Source organism: Pleurodeles waltl, chromosome 2_2 (assembly GCF_031143425.1).
Source record: "Pleurodeles waltl isolate 20211129_DDA chromosome 2_2, aPleWal1.hap1.20221129, whole genome shotgun sequence".
Lineage (NCBI taxonomy): Eukaryota > Metazoa > Chordata > Amphibia > Caudata > Salamandridae > Pleurodeles > Pleurodeles waltl.
In genome coordinates, this window is record NC_090439.1 from 844,517,779 (window position 1) to 844,526,564 (window position 8,786).

Consider the following 8,786-nt stretch of genomic DNA (forward strand, 5'->3'; position numbering starts at 1 on the left):
AGTGACGGTAAAGTGACGGATATACCACCAGCCGTATTATGAGTCCATTATATCCTAAGGAACTCGTAATACGGCTGGTGGTATATCCGTCACTTTGCCGTCACTTTTGGGACGGATTAACTCCTCCTCCAAAGTTGTAATAACCCCCTATGTCACAAGATAAAAATTGACCTGTAGATAAAAGTACGCAGGAAAGAAATATTACCAATACTGGGATAAGGAGTTCAGACCATGTTGCCGGCAGGGGGAATCATATAGGGACCATTACTGTCTACCTAATCAACTAGGCTGCATACAGGAATTTGAAGACTACAGCAACCATCACACTCATTGCAGCACTGTAGCGCATTTATGGGCTCCATAACAGCCAGTGTGCTGCACCCACCTGAATCGTGGTTTGGAATAGGTTGTGCAAAGGAATAAAAAATGTTGTTCTGACTCATCCACATGCCAACAACCAGGCCCAGGTTTGATTTGACCATCAATGGCAGCCATTCAGAAGCAAATGTTGACACTGGAAAGATTACATACCTAAATCTCAGAAAAAAGAGATCTAGTGCATGGGAAGGTGATGCAATCTAAGAGTTCTTTCCCCCCGAATAAATTTTTGTGCAAAAGAAATGCCCCAACACAAATACCGTCAGAGTTTAGGAGCTCTCAGTGGTCAACAAATTGAGCCCAAAGCCTGTGTTTAACATCAGTTGATGTGGATGATGAGATGGAAGAAGGGTTAATCCAAAGGTTACCTAGCTCCTAATTATTGAGCAACTTCTTGACATGGGCCAGTCAAGGGATCTTTTGGGTAGTACTAAAGTTTAGGATACCGCTGAGAGCTTCCCCATACGGTTGTAGTTCCTCTGTAGACCAAAAGCAAAGCCAGTGAAAATATTGGTCTTGACCTGAACAACTCTTTAATGGGCTTGTGGGCAAGGTCTACTCTAATTTGGAGTAAGAGGTGTGCCTTATCCCATGCATATTAGTGATCTTAAAAAGTTATTCCCACCTACCCCTAAGGAGGTAGCAGAACAGTGACCCCATAGCTTTGCTCCATAAAAAGCAGCACTTCTGGCTTGGGCGTTATATATGTATGTTGCTGTTGCAAGTGGGTGCTCTCTTAGCAAATCTAAAAGTTGCAGATTCACAATGCTTAATCAAGGAGGCTGTTTTCAGAAATCCGAGGTGCCCATGATTCTGAATCTGACAATAGGATCCCCAGATAGTATGAATTATTTAATTCTCTCTAGTGACTGGCTACCCAAAAGGATTGTTACCATAACATTTCTCAGCTTGTGGTAGACCCTCAGCTTCAGTTTTTGCTCATTGGTCTCACCCGTGCAACTTGCAAAACAGCTGGAACCCACTAACAAGGGGTTGTAGGCTAGTATGTGTTTTAGAAAGGAGGAGTGTATCATGAGTGAAAAGCAACGCAGGGACTCTCTGGCTAGCCAGGGTCATAGAGCCACTGACACAGTTAAAAAACTCTGCACAGTTATTGATAAATAAAAGAAAAAGAGTCGGGCCAAGATGCAATTCTGGCATACTCCTTTGTCAATGGATATTTCCTTGGTAACTTCACCATTAAGGCCTTACCGGATCCTAGTGTAATTTCCCTTGTGAAGTCGTATAATAATGTCGAACAGGTTATTTGGGATACCCAAGGCAAAAAGAACCTTCCATAGTTTGCCTCTTGGGGCCAAATCAAAAGCTGCTTGGAGGTCATTAAAGCCTACGAACAGTGACTGTCTCCACATATCAACCATCTTCCATTTAGCCACCAGGAAGAAGAAGACCTGTTCTTTGGTTCCAATGAATATATAAAACAGAAAGATTGGACTGTTTAGTATTAGGCAAGCCGGGAGGCTGATAGTATGTAATGATTCTGCATGATCATTTAAAATTTACCTCAGAATATGTGTGATAAACACACCAGCAGAGATATTGTCTTTCAGGCAGCTATGGAAGAAACACTTCAGAAAAAAAACCTTTAAGAAAAAGAGGGGAGAAAATGCAGCCTCCAACAAACTTTCTTCCACACAGATCCAAATAGTTGTGTCAGCAGAGCTCCACAGTTATCAAGAGTGTGACACCTTTTGCATGAAGAATTGACCCAGAGAAAACAGAAGCAGACATTGAACAGGACCAATAACTGGTCCACACCTCTAGAAACTGCTGACAACACACTTTCTAATTCCCTAAATCTTTATTTTAACAGCAGGAAACTGGGGAGCTGCGAATGTAGTGACCAACGTGGCGTGCCCTATACCTCTCCCACACCATATCCGGTCTCTTTAAGAAACTTAAAAAGTATGTGCGATTTTCAGCTTATGCAGAAAGAAATGAAATCTTTGAGAGAACTTTGGATCTACCTCATTTACCTTTTGGAAAATTTTTAGACATTGAGAAAATAGGCCTTAGTGGGAATATCTAAGATATTGGGCCACAGATTTTGGAACCCTAGCAGAACTATAGTTATCAAGAGAGCAAGAGATACAGTGACATTGGGACCCAGGATCTGTGGGGATATTGCACCCAAGTATAGCCGTTATTTGCTACCAAACCATTGTAGAAATGACCATGACAGCTTGACTAGGCCACTGGGCCTTGGATTTTTCAGGACACGTATAGGCAGTCAGAAATGCATCCTTCACAAAATTCTGCTTCAAAACTTTAATGTTTGGGTTGATCTTAGCCCAGTGAGCCACAATACGCCTCCACAAAAAGCACATACTAAGAAGCAGTGAGGGCTCCAATAGCTCTGTGAATTTCAAAGTAAATTGAGGGAGTGAGAAATAAGCCTTGTGAGAGGTTTCTGGCCAAATGGTGAATGGTTGAAAGGATTTTGGCACATTTAGCGCCATTAAAAGTGCTAATTTAAAATACAAAACTTTTTATAGGAGGGTCGACCAAAAGCCACTGAAATTTCAGGCTGATGTTATTAGGTTGTGGGAAACACAGCTGCAAATATTATTTGGAGGCAAATCATGCAACATTATGCACCCTAAACAAATGCTCAGTGAGGAATATTTGCACAGGAGACCAGTGCTTTTGAAGGTAAAGGATAGCTAGACGTAGAAAGAAAACAATCATGTTCTCATTTTCTGTGCACATGCTTCTTGTGACATCTGAAACAACATTAATTACTTTAGGAAGGAGTTAAAAGCAGCTTGGGCAACTGAAAACCACGTTATGTTTAGACCGGTTAATTATGAATGGAACTTATTTGAGTTTGCATTTGAAGAATTTTTTTTAACGCTTGGACGCATAGTGATTTATTTTAAAAAAACAATATGCGGTCCAGTCCTGAGCATGGAAGCCAACTGGAATAAATTCTGGTCTATTACAAATGCTGAAAAAGTTAAAATAACTCCTGAGGCCCTCATTACAACTAACTGGTTAAAATCCTAATGATATTTACATCCTAAAATTTGCTTTTTTTTTTAAAGTTCTCATATATGACAAAAGGTGGGAGGTGTGATCCGGGAGCCACATAAGAACAAAATGAGACCGCTAAGGGTTGAACCTCCTTAATTTAGCATCCTTCAAGCAGGTGATTGCGGGGTTTTGCAATAACCACTGCTATGCTTCTCCACTGCTGAAGTTTTTCTTAATCCTCGGACTGCCAGGGTAAGCCAATACTTGTTGTATACTGTTTCCCCATTCCCATTGAAAAGACTGGTTATCCTAAGCAAGAAAAAAGAGGTTCCAACATTTTCCTTCCCTTAACTGATTCATTTAAAAAATCCAACCTGCAAATATGTTTCGCAGAGACCAGCCAATCGGAGTAAGAGGGTAATGTGTTGGAGACCCATTTTAGATGTATTTCTTTGTGTGCTATAATTATTAATTTAAAAACCAACTAAGCTTGTGCCCTCCCCAGTTTTTGAGTAGGTCCCCCACCTTCTGAAATCCCCAAAATAACTAAGTATGAGTTGTATCTCTATTTCTTGCTCCAGGATTCCTGTTAGCACCTGACCCACTTTTTGCCAGAAGAGCCTGATGCCTGGACACTGCCCCAAAAGGTGTACGGACAGCACATTTTCTTCCATCCTCCCAGCTTTGAAAGCTTCATTGGCATTACCCTGAACATGGTGAATAAATGGTTTCTCCTTAGACGTGCAGATCTCACCGTGACCCATAATGTAGCGATAGATACTTGCCATAAATGTAACATTTCTGGCGTCGGCAGGCCCACCTTCCATATCTCCTGCAGAAAAGTGAAAGCGCCATCTTTGCCTTAGACCAAAGACCAATACCACTTGGACACTTCCTTTCTAAATATCCAACCAATCTGTAGATCTTCCTCCCATTTTTTTCTACTCCCTAAATTAAGTTTGAATTTTTTGAGACCATCTTGCAAGTTGACAGTATTGAATCTAGAGAGCTGATTATTCAAATCTTCTGACACAGAATCCCATGAAATCAGAGATTCTTCTTCAAATAACTGACCCCATCTTACTATGGCTGCAGACTGTAACGGAATAGCTAGAGCATCTTGTAAGCATTGAGGGATCCCTGGAAATTACCATATCAGAGCCAAACAGCTGTAAAATGAGATTCCCAATATAATTCAATCTTAAACCCAAACTTTAAATGCTGTGGTTGAGATGCTAAATTTGATCTTCTTGAAGTATTTGGAATGTCCGAACATAAACAAAAAGTTACTACCTTCATCAGGAAGATTTTTTGTTAGCGCTATATATATCAAAGATAACTGTTGATAACTTAGTTAATAGGAGGCTTGTATTCTTCAGAAAAAAGGACCAGTAATATAACTGAAAATGTGGGAATGTTGTACCTCCATCTATCTTCTTTTCACAAAGTTTTTTCCAAGCTATCCTTACACTTTTAGAAATCCATATAAAACTACTTAATTCTCCATGCAATTTTTAAAACAATTCTTTTTTTTAAAAAAGTAAAGGAAGTGCAATGAAAATAAGGCACATTTTGGAAGGATCATCATCTTAACTAAATTTGTTCTCCCTAGAATAGAGAGGGGAAGATATGCCCATAATCGCAACAGCTTCTTGGCTTCCAGGATGAGCCTGCTGAAATTTACATGCGCCATTCTACTCTATCTCTTTTTCCACACATATGCCTAGATATCTAATTTGTGACTTTTCTAATGGGCTATCCATTGACCCATTCCAAGTCATGACCTCTGTTTTTTCCTTACAAATCAAGTAGCTTTAAACTCTCCTAAAATCGATAGATCAATTATGAGGGAAGGAGGATTTAAAATCTTGCAAATTATTAGGTCATCTGCATATAAAGCTTCTTTTTTAACCCAGTCGAGGTTTTGAAAAGGAAGGATCTTCTGTTCTGACCTAATTTTTGTAGACAGTGATTCCATATAGAGGTTGAATAGTAACAGAGACAATGGACATCCTTGCCGAGTACGCTTTCCTGTTTGAAATTGTGAAGTGAGAGAACCGTTGACCAATAACCTGGCGATCAGAGTATTATAAAAAGATATTATTGCTTTGAGAAGCATCTTCCCATTTGCAATGCAATGTTTCTTGAATTTGTTCGAGTTAGAGCTATTAGCGTTGAAAACTAATAACGTGACTTTTCTTTCCACGTAAACTGAAAATTTAAAGTAAAACAGTTTCACATAAGCGAGCCAATTCACAGCGGTACGGCCACCATGAGCATCAGCCTGAAGAGACACACAAAAGAAAAAAGAAGTCAAACATATCTCCAAAAGTGCAATTAGCCATGTAACAGGGGCGATGGCCAAGGCAGGAACAAAACCTCCCCAAAGAGTGACAAACATAAACCATTTACCTATGTAATCAAAGGATTGTTGAAGGGCAAGCCTATGAACGAGTGGTAGTGATGGCGGAAGGTGGGCGTTGTTAAAAGCCCAGATACAAACCAACACGTCAGAAAAGCAGCACTTGCGCACTGCTATGCTCAACCTAAAAAGGGCCAGCTGGCTCTATCAAAGGCCTTGATAGCATCTACCTAATGACAGACCAGGGAGCTCTAGTTACCATGGCTACATCAATTGCATGTACCAAATCATGAGTCAGCTCATAAAGCTGCCTGTGTTTCATAAAGACCTGTTGGTTTTCATGCACAATGTCTCCTAACATCTTGTCTAATCTATTAGCTAGTATTCAGGCATATATCTTGTAATCATTATTGAGCAAGGATATTGGTCTATACGATTCACATTTCTATGAGTTTATTAGGTTTTAAGATCAATGTTATTATTGCTTCGTTCCATGACATTGGAAGAGGTGGATGTTTCAAGTAGATGGTGTTCATTAGGCTGGATAACACAAGGGTAAGTTCCTCCCTAAGGATCTTGTATAGCTCATTCTGAACACCATCAGGCCCTGGTGCTTTTCCCTTACCTAACCCTCTTAATACTCTGTCTACTTCAAGTGTAGTGATTTCTTGGTTGAGCAAAAGTTGTTTGTCCTGACCTATCTTAGGCAGCCTATCATTTTTTAACTAATACTCAATCTCTACATTATTTGCCTTCAGATCATCAGTGTATCAGTTATGGAAGAAACCCATGAAGGCCCTCCTTCTAATGTGATCCTCCATGCAACGTTCTTTAGTAATATCAATCTCTATTTCCTTGACCACATTCCAAACACTATCTTACCTTGTTTTCCAAGCCAGAAGTTTTTGTGTCAGCTTGCCGGACTTCCACTGATTCTGCACCCTTCCTTCCAAGTATTCTGCTAGGTGTCCCTTAGCCTCCTTTAGTTTGCCTTGGAGCTCTGACTCTACGGAGAGATTATTGTTATTACTTTCTTTTTTTGTGTGCTGTGTAATTTATCAATCTACCTTGAATAAAAGCTTTAAATGCATCCCACGTAATACGCCTGACAGCGGAGTCCTTCTTTAAATAAAAAAACTCTACTGTATCCTTCTTCAATGCGCTTATGATTTCTTCCTCCACTAATAGGCTTCTGTCCAAGGTCCATCTAGTAGGGGTTTGGGAACACTTTAGAGAGAGCTCCAAACACACCACAGCATGATCTGAAAGGTGCTCTGGTTTATGTGCTATCCTTTTTATATTGTTCCCTAGTTTTATGTCTGTTAAGAAAAGATCTATTCTAGAAGGGTGGGTAAATTGTTTGTTATAAGTGTATTCTTTCCTCAGGCCAGCCATTTGCCTCCTCAAAACTATCAAACACTGATTTTTCATCAGCCGGTGTATACCCTCCCTCATTTTTTGGGTCTTTACCATTGTCCTGGTTGAGGATTTGTCTAATGCTGGGTCTAGTAATGAATTGAAACCTCTGCCCATAATTATATAATTCCTTGTGTCGACCAAATGTGTATGTAATTCCCTAAGTGGAGATGGGTCATCTACGTTGGGGCCATAAAATCCTACAAATGAAAAGCCAATGTTAAGAATCTTGACTTTAACAATTAGCCACTTGCCACCCGGATCTGCCTCAGAGCTTTCTAACCTCACTTGTGTGGAGTTTTAAAAAAGAATAGCCACCTCTTTCACATTACAAGGTTGGTTGGTACAAGCAAATTGACTGATCCATTTATGCTTCTTTAAAACCTCTCCCCATTCTTCTTGCCAAAGATGCCTTTCCTGCAGTGTTATAATATCATTTTCGGACCGTTTCATCAAATACAAGATCTTCTCTCTTCTTATATTTACCCTCAGGCCATTTATATTTCTGGTTACCATCCTTATATTACGAGTCTTCTTTACTTCCTTCTCCATCTTTTTGCTACATCGGACTAACCAGCCCCTGCTTAAGCTAAATTTTCCGTTGGGAAAGAGGATTTTTTTTTTTTGTTTTCTCCCACATGCTCCACACCCTGTACTCAATAAAACTATAAACTACAGTGATCAAAATGACCCCAAGCCACTGTCCCCTCCCTCACCCCCGCGGATTCCTCCCCGTATCCAAATGGGGTAGTGCATCATGCCCCTTGAGCTCCCGTTTTCCAGTCAATCTCTTATAAACTTTTCCGTGCTTTTATCCGATTGATCAAACCCTCAATCTCAGTTGCTTCTTTCATGTTGTACATTGTTTTGTTGCACATAACTTGTAAATGTCACTGGGAATTTTGGTTGGGCAGTGGCTCCCAATGATTTCAGTTCTTGAATATGTCTGCCCAGCTCCCGCCTGTTGAATGCTGGTCCTTCAAAACTTTCACTGCTTTCTGCAAATGTGGTGCCACTAACTGAGCATTCCCGAGTGTATATCTATTTGTAGCTGAAGATCCTGTGAGTTCTGACTCAGGTGGATTACTAGTGGCTTGCCGTTCTCTCCACTTGTTGGCCATCATTCTTGCAGCACTAGAGGGCTTCAACATATTCTGTTTCTTCGAATTGTGCAGGACCTGGCCCAGGTGCTTTTCATTGGACTCACAGTTTGCCAAGGCCGTTCCCCGAGCCATTTCCACAACACAACTTGGTCTGGACTTGCATATGCCGACTCTGCCGGGTGTGACCGCAAAGCCCCCGAAGCTGAACTGGGCTGCCGCATACGGCCCCCGCATAGCTGCAGCACTGACCAAGGACCACGGGGTACCTTAAGCCAATCCCGAAGCTATTACTGTGCAGTCACATCCGGACAGAGGTAAGATGGGGGTGGATAGGATGCCCATGCAGTTCCCACACACCGAGGTTGGAGAAACTACAGAAAAAGAACCAGATTAGTACTGCGTATTGGGATTTGATCACCAGAGATACAGGAGCTCCCAGCACGTTAGATGGCCTCCATGCTCCCTACAGTTGTTTATGGGTTTTTTCCCAAATTACCATTATGTAGGGTGCTGGTTATTCTGGTGATGGAGAA